This window comes from Anopheles merus, chromosome 3L (genome assembly GCF_017562075.2).
Source record: "Anopheles merus strain MAF chromosome 3L, AmerM5.1, whole genome shotgun sequence".
NCBI lineage: Eukaryota > Metazoa > Arthropoda > Insecta > Diptera > Culicidae > Anopheles > Anopheles merus.
In genome coordinates, this window is record NC_054085.1 from 25,464,477 (window position 1) to 25,475,652 (window position 11,176).

Sequence of the window (11,176 nt, forward strand, 5' to 3'; positions counted from 1 at the left end):
AATACACTATTAATAGGGCCGGTCTGGTGGTACAGCCGTCAAGTTCTACGACTTCACAACATGCCCGTGATGGGTTCAAGCCCCGGATGGATCGGTACCCCCATACGTTGGACTGACTATCCTGCTATATGAGTAAAATCAATAAGACACTGAAAACCAAGCCCATTACTGGTGAAGGTAGGACTTGACCGACAAACGGTTGTTGTGCCAAAGAAGAGGGAGAATCGCTAATACAAATAACTTATAATAATAGCACTACAAAGACACAACATATAAGGAAAAGAGACATTCCGACCTTCAGTTGAGCTCATACAATTCATACTTTTTTAAGTATTTGGTTTTTCGAAATTGTTCAGGATATTGGACTGGGCTTTTGCAGTAGCTTAAGCTACATAGCTAAATAGTGCCGTCATCAATGAAGTGTAGAAAGCTGTATTCCTATATGTTGTTTGAGAATCGTCCAGAATGCCTCAACGTAAAAAAATGGGTTAACATATAAGGACAAAGTTCTTCGCGAGCCGGATTGAAAGCCTTCGCGTGCCGTATGTTTGACAGGACTGTTTTACATATTTAATTGGACTTTTAAGGTATAACATTAACGTAGTTTTCCAATCATTTATACTGTTTATACCACAAACAAAGCGGTATTTGTTGGAGATGTACACAATATTTTTAAATTTCGTTTTAAATATAATTAAAACGGTCACAGTATCAACTCTGTCAGAGTGTTACTCTGCCAAAATGTGAAGAATTCATTTCGCTGATTTGCACCTTAAAATATTAACGAAAAAAGCTTACATTTATGTTATAAAATTCATTACTAACTTTCAGTTTTATAGCTTTGTTTTGATCATTGTTCAAGGAGTAATTAACCGTGTTGCAATTTTGCATAATTAAGTTGTTAAATTCCAGATCATTAACATTTCAACCCTTACTTCAAAATATGCCAATACTCTTGCCTATGCTGGATTTATTAATTTATTACTCATTTCATCTTACAATCCGGACTCATCCCAAAACAGCTCATCATACCCGCGTGCAAATTCAACAATTAGTTGTACACTAAGTAAAAAAAAAGTACAGTACAAAGCAGTTAAACGTTTTCACGCACTTTAGCGCAGTCAATGCAAACGCGGGTCAATAAAAAAGAAGCCTTCCCGAGGATTTGTTTAATTTGGTTTCTTCGTTTTGGTATGATGGACCAGGGCGGCATCACATTCCTCGCACCCGATCAAAGAAAGTGTTGATCAATTTATGCCGGTGATGAGCTTACCTGTCCTTTGCGCCGGGTTCAAAAGCGGGCTAATAAGGAATAAAACTCCACAACGAGCGGGAGAAGTGTGTCTCGAAATAAAATTAAAAAAAAAACCTCCTTAACCCGTGCGCTCTTTCATCTTTGCCGTAGCGTGGCGTCCGGTGGGAAGGAGCTCGTAAAATCTCAAAAAAAAAAAAAACGGTGACAGCTATCGGGAAGCTATCTCCGGCCAGCGGGAGGCAAAATGGGCACAGGACACACACTGCCTATCAAACAAATCGCTTAATTGATTGATACGCGCCTGACCTTTCGCGGGGTGCGACGCGAAGTTGTTAACTTAATTTACAGAGTGTTTCTCTCTCGCTGGTTTCGCCCTCGACGTTTCGGACCATTGCAGTGGACAGGTGGAGCAGTGCAGTTCGACGAGAAATTTGCGCCCTTCTCCCAAACGACAGCAAGCAGGACAGAAAAAGGTCCAGTTATCGGACGGTACGACAAATTATTAAAACGATCGCTTCGTTCGCAAGCTCGCAGGAGGAAGGCTTGTGTCCGGTCGGAGTAATCAACAAAAAAAAAAAGAACACGCTGCAATAAATAAGTCTTCAGTATCCTTGCAGCGCGTTTCGTCTTCGCCGAGACGGGGTCGGCACCGGGGTTGAACAAATGACCCGCAACAACCCGAATCCCGTGGCCAGTTTTTGTTCTCACTTCTTCGCCTGCAACGACACCAACCCCAGGGCTGTACCTTTTGCGGTACCGATCACTTAGCCGCAGTATTTGCTTAACTCTTATCATTATTTTGCCATATTTATTTAATAAAAAGCTGTTACGCGCCCTCTCAAGCTGCTCAGTAACGTTAGCACGGTAACGTTACCACCCGGCAACGGCACCCGGTGGCAATCGTACGAAGCGAGGAGCAATAAAAACCAACCAACCACCTTACAAAACGATCGTTAACCGAAACCGGGAGGGTATCGAGCCGTTGCCGTTGCCAGCACGAACAAAAGCGATCAGCCCCCGAAAGGACACCGAGATCGAAGCATAAATGACGAGCATAAATTAAGCGAAATTAACCTGAACCAGCCCGAGTAGCATCGTTTCTGCCCGTTCCAGGGAGTCGGAGTGCAAAATTCAATCAAAATACCTTTGGGCGGTTTGCTCGGTTAGGGGCTGCCGGGTCTCCGCCCTGCCCGTGATGGAGCCGATGCTTCGAAACACTTCATAAATCATTTTGCATCTTAGCGAGGTATTGGAGGTTTTTGGAGGTTGCTTTTTTCTTTCTCTCTCTCTCTGTCTGTTGATTGCGGATGGTAGGAAATGCTGCATGTGTGTTGCAGGGTGGCGCGGGGCGGTAAATATATTGAAAGATAACGGAGTTATTGTTGGGAGGTTGCGACGGTCGCGGTCCGGTTGTTGATCTTATCGCTGGGAAAACATAGGTGTACGTAACGGACGGGGCAATCATGTTGCGCTGTTGCACATAATGCAAGCGCTGTTGCCCGCAGAGTAGAGTGGACAATTGTTTTATAAGGTGAATGGCTGAAAGGATCAAGATCGGTGTTGGTGTTTTAAACTGCCCGTTTCCAGCGGGATGTGTTGAAGATGTCGTTAATGTCTCTTTGGCGGTAGGCAAATTTAAATTTAAATTTAAAAAAAGGAAGTAAATATAGGAGACGTTTGATAGTGATATTAGAATTATCAAGTTTATTGCAGTTTAAATGAAAAAATACTGAAAAAAGGCGCAAAAGACTCATCACATAAACTTTTAATAGGAACTGAAGTGAAGATAAGCTTTTGTAAACTAATTCCATTTGCATATACATGTACGTATGCTTAAAATCAGCTTTAAACGCGATTTTGTTGCAAGGACTGCATATCTTTAGGCGTTTGTTGATTTCGATCAATTTCCGAACTCTTTTGTGAGGAAGTTGTTTTCAAAATGCCAATATCAAGCCACGAAAAGTATAATGTCTTACTTCGTAAAACCTTGAGGTATTTAGGATCTTAGTATACAAAATATTAAATTAATTTCGTTACATTATTAAATCATTAAAATATTACTCATAGCATTGAAGTTGTTAGCGCCTAAAGCTATGCAATTATTTTATAGCAGAATGAACTCCATATAACAGAATGAACTCGGATATTCGTATTAGTGAAGGCTGGGAACTATTAGCGGTAGGATAATGAATTGTAAAATAAATTTAATCTAAGCTGAAACCCCGGGCGTAAAACATCTCTTGTAAGAGCTACGAACATAAGTTTTACTCCCTCCTAGTTAGTTGTTTAAAAATTTAATTTCCATATTTAAATTACACTATTGTGTATAATAGATTGGAATGTTATCCGTTAATGGGTACGAAATTATGTTCTTTCATCATTTAATTCTATACTCTATTCTATACTTAATAGCAATCTAGGCCGGTGAAACTGTCTAAGTTCTAAGTCTAAGGCAAAAGAAACAATTTGATTAAGAGGGAAACACATTGGGATTGAACACCTATGGCTTAATACGAGAGTTAAATAAATTTCCACTGCTCCTTTCTAGTAAAATTGGTACTAATTTAAAGAATAGAGTACTCAACAAATGTATAGCCTTGTTTGGAGATTTGTAGAGTTCCCGAAGTTCAGTAAAACCCTCAAATACTAAACAGTAATTTTAAAAAAATGCTTTGGATGCAGGCTTGCCTTCTACAACCAGTAGCTTTAGGACATGTGACGAAATATGCGGCAAAAAGTCATTCGTTTCGAGACCTTTTTGTTCATTTCATTCATAATTCAATTATTTAATTTTCTCTGTAGTGTAAACTCAACAATTCACAAATCTACTTTTCATAAAGAAATCAACTTAATCTACAGCCCAATTATGTTTCACTTCAAAGTTGATAGAAATTCTTCACAAAAAGTGCCATCTCACTGCGAGTGAGATTGGAATAGGTCAGTGGTAGGACTGGGGTTTTGTTTGAGTTTTTTTTGTTGGTTATTTTGGTAGCGTTGCGTCTTATCAGAGCTACATGCGCATCCTGAGCGGTACGGACGGATTATCACAACCGGAAGACGCAAGTCGGAATGTTTGAGATTTTATTGAATCTATTTCCACTTATGTAACTTTAAGGAGGGTAGTAATTTGATGAAGAATAATAAAGCGAACGTAGCAACAAAACAAAAATCACAGGAATGCTAAATCAAACCGCCTTCCCTTGGCTCGATTCATCAAAATCAGACACTTTTATCAGTGCTCGTGATTGTAGGCTAGAAAAATAAACAGTAAAAACTCTAACTACATTGTAATGCTACCAAAAAAAAAAAACACACACGAATCATCCCGAAACTGCGAAAGCTACAAATAATCGCATTGCGCTAGGTCGTGATACCGCACATGCCATCACATCAGCCTTTGCTTCTGGTGCGGCGGTCCGTGCAGTCTTGACCGGTCCTCGACGGAGCACCGTCCTCCTGCTTCAGCCACGCTCGAGCGAACCCGTCCTGCACAAGCAAAACGCCACGGCCTCAAATGCCGCTAAAGTCTTGCATGATGTGCGCACGATTAGCCGAAATCTCGCCGCGTTTGTATTTTTTACGTGCCTTGTTTTAATCTGCTGACGCTGGCCACGATTACGCTGGTTGCTCGCCGGGGCGGAAAGAAGGTTATCTGCTGCCACAAGCCACCAAAACTATGAACTGTCGTCGACAAAAGGGGAAGGGGATTTGTTGTTTGCCTTTTCGTACAATCGGACAACCGTCACAGCATCCCAGCGGAACCGGGCGGATGCCGAGGAAGTAATTACGCGTACGCGTGGTACGCGTGGTTTTTGTGGCGTTGCGCGTGCTAGCAAGATCCCGCAGAGGAGTAGAGAGTTCCCAAGAATAAGGTTGCGATCTTGCTAGGGGGGAAATAATTGGCCCTAAACTTCCTTTTTTCGAGCTGCTAGACTAAATAAATAAGTACCGTGCATGGGTCAACGGAAATTCATGCACATCAAATTAACACCTTATCACAACAACACGTCTTCCCAAGGTGTCTGCACTGCAAGGCGCGTTTGACGGACAGGCAACAAGCGGCTCTTGAACGAAGTTAAATCACACTCCTGGAAACCGTCTGCTGATGCTTTCCACAATGCAAATAAAGCTCTGTCTGAGACAGAGGGAAAGGCATAGGAAGCATCACAATTATCAGCTGGGAGCCTCTCTAACCTCAGCAGCAAACCTTTGGCGCCATGCCAACGACGGTTGGCGGGCAAGTACGCGCATTGCACCGGGCCGTGTTGGTGAGTCGTTGTGCAGTGCGTCTTTCCCGCCGCTGCCGTATGGAAAGAGAGAGAGAGCCAAGGGGCACATTCGTTTGAATGTCAAACAAAAATTTCGTTGAAAAATCGTGTGCTGTTTGTGGAAGTAAAACTAGTAATAAAAATAGACAACACATTCCTACTCGAGCATTGCAGAGCAGAGATAGAAGGAAGCAGGCCACGCAACAACAACAACGTCAAAAAATGCCATCTCTCCCCAAGCAGAGTGGCGGCATTTTCACAAGATGTCTAAAATAACAAACCGAGTGCGCATGCATGCACCCGCCGGAAAGCAAACCGTGGAGCAGGCGTCTGTGTATGGGTGAGCACGGCTCTCGGTCTCTCTGGCTCGCGATTCTAACGACAGCCGAGCGCGCAAAAGGGGGTGGTGGGTCGAAGCAGCGTTTTGGGGGAGTGTGACTCAGCGCACAAGAGCTGACGTCAGACGTCGGGAGAGTTGAGCATCGAGCCCGGTGAGGTATCTTACTCGTTCTAGGATCTGTTGTGATCGATCACGCACACGGTCGATCAGTTGTATCCAATCTGCTGACCGAAGCCTAGGGGAGCTCTCTTACCAGTGATACGAAACAATGAAAAAAAAAGGAAAAAATCACCTAATTAAGACGAGTTGAAACTGGTTTTTGGCTAGTAGAAAAGTACAAACGCCGATGTCACAAAAGTGTCGTGTAAAACCGGTAGCATGGTCATGTTCTTTTCCATTTTTATTATTTTTTTTTTCATGTGATTAGCAAATGTGTGTTACCTTTTTCTTTTGCCCCTTTTAGCGTTGAATAAATCGCAGAATAGAAAAAAAACAAGTGTGTGCGAAAAGAAATTTGCAATAACGCACACCACCAAAAAAGAAAACGACGAACGTGCGAGCAAGCGTGTGTGATGATGCTCCTGATGGCATCGAACGAGCGATGTGTGGGAAAGTGGGGCAAAATGGGTATGCTAAGCAGTTTCATGAACATTCATTTGAACATTTTCCACTTGTTTTTGCTTTATTCTATGCCTCTACTCCACAACTATGAATTAAAAATATCACAAAGCCACAAAATGACGCATCAATATATTTAAAAAACAGTAAAATAATAGCTCTGGGGCAAAATGGGCATATCTACGCGAATCGTAAAACGTCAAAACACTCGGGCAATATATGACACAACAAAAGAGCTTGGGTACTGGTCTAAGCTTGTCCGCACTCGTCGTGAAATGTTAAGAAAATGCTTTAAAAATTAAAACAATTTTAACACGTTTCAATCGACAAAATCGGAAGTTTTGAAGCTGTGCACTTTTTGATGTATTCTGGGGAGAAATACTAGCCCCTTTAAGCGCCAAATGTCGAAAGCTGTTGCCTATTTTGCTCCAAGGCAGTCATGTCAAGCTACTTTTGCACATTGTTCATCTTCAAGTAAACAAGACCTATCTGGACTTCGTTAAATAGTAACTAAACAATTCAAACCCCTATGTTGATACGTTTACTTTATAGAGTTTAGTCGTTTGTTTGTGTTTTCATTGTACAAAATAAGTTTTGATTTATTTGTTAATATATTATCTCGATACATTCAAAATTATTCACTGACTGTTAAATAAGTAGGATATCAATAAAATATTGTTTCAAACAAAATAATAAAAATAATAATAATAATAATAATAATAATAATAATAATAATAATAATAATAATAATAATAATAATAATAATAATAATAATAATAATAATAATAATAATAATAATAATAATAATAATAATAATAATAATAATAATAATTATTATTATTATAATTATAATAATAATAATAATTGTTGCAAACTATTGCAACAGCACTCTTTCTTTCGCCCGTAGTAGTATTAAGTATTAAATAACAAGCGTTTTCTTAAGCAGTCTTATATTATTTTATTATTGCGACGCTAAAAATCAATCGCTTGACTCGGGCTACCGCGAAAGAGTGGCCTTCGGTCATTGCCTTAGCCACGCTGTTCGGGAGCCTTTGAGCGATCGGGAATATTCGGCTCGATGGGTATTGGATGCTTCCCACACTACGCGTTTGTACCGCGCTCTGTCGGGAATCACGGTAGATAACACCGACAGATCGAATCTAACGTTAATAATTATTAACAATAATAATAATAATAATAATAAATCATAATAATGATAATAAAAAATAAGAATGATAATGATAACAATAATAATGAAAATGTAATATAAAAATAGTTTATAATAATATAAATATACGTTAGCGATGGGGAAAGCGAATGTTTAACTGCGAATGTTCAACAATGTACAGAAAGGCATCTGGGTTTATAGTTCCTTTAGTTGAACAACGTCCAAAAGCACCTTAGCATTGTTTAGTTAAGCTCGGAAACGGTGAATCATCATCTTAATACGTCTTTTTCTTTCTTGTTATTCAATAACGAGTACTTTATCATCATAAAACACTCCAATGAATACATTTTGATTCCTGGAATTTATCCTTCCTGAGAAATAATTGTTAAAACAGGGGGTGCCCATTTTGCCCCGTTTGCCTGCATTACAATCGCTCCCATCGTGCGCGTGTGATGGATGGCATCGCTCCCCCTACCCCTTTTTTTTCGTGTCAATGTGTTGGTGGGGGTGAATTTCGCGAAAAAACGCGTTTCGCGCTCGCGCACACAATATATTCTCGATTTCGCACACATCGCGTGGTTCGACCAAATGGGAGGGAGAGCGAGAGAGAGAGAGAGAAAAAAACACACCACACAATGACAAGCCGGACCGGCGACTGTGTTTGCCGGTGCTACTCTCCACACCCTCGCGGACGCAGCTAAGAGGCCGTTTTTTGTGTATTGCTCACTACAAACACCGCCACCAACCGTGCGTTTGCAACTACTACTGCGCGACACACAGCAAGAGCCTGTGTAAAGAGGCGACTTTTAATTTAGACAAAAAAAAACACAGAAACTTACACACTTAACCACTCGCTCTCACCAATCCACCAAAACAGATTCGGTGCCGGTCACAGAGTGCTAAGTCGTACTTTCGCGTCATCGCGTCTAAACGCTCTTCACAGGCCAAGACGACGCGCGCAGCAAACAACGACGAACCCGGCGACAACGGTGCTGTTTTCTCTCTGCTGACAGTCGTTTACATCATAGTAGGTAGGTTTTTGATCTAGCTGCGTGTAATGAGGCTCCAAAACCAAAATCTATTACAGCGATCGGAATTTAGTGAGTGCGCGCGCGCGTTTTTTTTCGGGTCGCAGCCGCGTTGACCTTCCGCGGTGGAAGCATACTTTGGGTGACAGGTCTGCAGTGTGCCTGTGTGGCCGGGTGCCTGTGAGAGCGGATGACGCGCGTCGATCCGGTGACCAATACTAATGCGGTTCGTTTGCTGGAGCAGAAACGTCAAGCGTAGAGGGTGATGAATATATCGCGAATTTGATGCGAAAAAAAATGAAAAAACTCTACGCGCACGGGGGGCGGTTGGAAGTGTCCCATGTGTGTCTGTTGCGTGTAACTGTGTGCGTGTGTGTTGGTGTGTTTACTTTCTGCTCAGTGTTCGATGAATCAAGCCCCACAGCTCCAACAAAGTGTGGACTGGTTTATTCCTCTCTTTGATCGTCGCCTTTTTTGCTAATCTAATTCTAAACACCCGTTTATCATATGTTTTCGAGCTATTCGTTGCGTACTGCAAATATTCAAACAAATGCAGCTCCATGCTGTGTGTGTATGTGTGTGTGCTCGGTGCTTTACTTCGATAAGCAAACATACGCGTTTGGTGAGTCAAAATTAAAACGCAAAAAAATGGCAAAGGCCCCAAAACGTGGACCAAAGTCCCCCATCCCGTGTTGTTAGGGGTTGTTAGGGAGGGTGGGCGGTAAGAAAAATGGTACGGTGCATTTGTACGATATTTCTCCCACACACATGCAGAGGCGGTAAGGGAACACGTTACCGCAAAACGGTAGCAGATATTCGCATAGCGGTGGTATAGTGCGGGGTTCGTTGTCTGCTGCTCTGCCAATTGTTTATCATTGCTGCCAGATACATATTGGAGTACGTCTGTGATGTTTGTAATGATTTCTTAAGTACATTTTTATGTGTTGTTGTTTTAGTGTTTTTGTTTTCCTTTTTTTGCTCATAATTATAATGGATTATAGAAGCAAAATTATTATAAATTTTGGTCTTTCTATTTTTTAATTCATGTTACAGTATGAATTACAAGCAAGGATTGATCATTCATGATTGTTTTTTTCTGTGGCTTGTTGAAAATAAAATTATAAATAGTCATTTGTTGGAGTTATTAAAGTGGAAGCTAGACATTTTGAAAATTTCTAGCTTTTCATTAGAAGATGGTATTGAATATTTTTTTAATTGGCGCTTTTATATCTTAAACAATGCAAATAATTATGTTGAAAGTTTTAATCAAAAAGCATTGATAATATTGTAGGACAAAAAACTAGTTTTTAAATTACAAATGTTCTTGGAATATACTATTAATGCTTCTTCTTCTTCTTCTTCTTCTTCTTCTTCTTCTTCTTCTTCTTCTTCTTCTTCTTCTTCTTCTTCTTCTTCTTCTTCTTCTTCTTCTTCTTCTTCTTCTTCTTCTTCTTCTTCTTCTTCTTCTTCTTTTTCTTCTTCTTCTTTTTCTTCTTCTGCCTCTTCTTCTTCTTCTACTTTTGATTCATTTTTGTCTTATTTTTCTTCTTCTTTTGATTCATTTTTTTCTTATTTTTCTTCTTCTTCCGATTCCTTTTTGTCTTATTTTTTTCTTCTTCTTTTTATTATTCTTATTTTTCTTCTTCTGCTTCTTCCTAACCAATATTATGATACAAATTACTGCAACAATGTACCTAAACCATAATGGGTAATTAAGAAAAAAAATGCGAATAATCGTCATTTTTTTATTTATATTTTTGTTATAAATATCTTCACTTCATTACTTTCAAATTGTCTTCTAAACCTTATTCACAAGAACATCCCACTGGTACACCCAGTGATCGCATTTTCCTCCAACCCGATGGAGTCACCTGGTGCTTCACCACGCCGGGCGATACTGTGCTCGCGGCTAATTTTCACCCCCGTACATGGTTTTCCCACTTTCACTGGCAGCCCATTGTTTCACTTTCATTACAGCTTTGCTCGCTGCCAGCCGCTAGCTCCCCCTTCCGTTTCCCCTTTGGTGCACACATCCGCCATAGCGCGATAAGCGTGAGCACTGCACATTTGCATTCGGACGATCGAACAAACGCGGCCCATAGTGCAGCCTGAGCCACACTCAGGAAGCTCTTTCTCTCTCTCTCTCTCTTTGTTGGTTTAAATTTTCCCCATCCACAACTACACGCACAAAGCCGGTTGCAATGACGAAAAAAAACAGTCACCCGGCAACTGTATGTAAAATGTGTTTCCCCTTTTGCTCGCTCACGCACACAAGTTCACGAAAAAAAAGGTAAAAAAAAAATGGACGAACAAGTTGAAGGTTGCATTTTGACAATTTGGCCCATGTATAAGGGAGGTTTTTTTTCTTTCTTTCCTTCCTTTTGCACCCGCACCCGTACCTCCACGCGTGGATGCACCAACGGTTTCGTCGGTCGGCAGAAAAAGAGTGCGTCCGACGCTCCCCCATTGTGTCTCTCAACTCAGTCATTCGAAAGGATT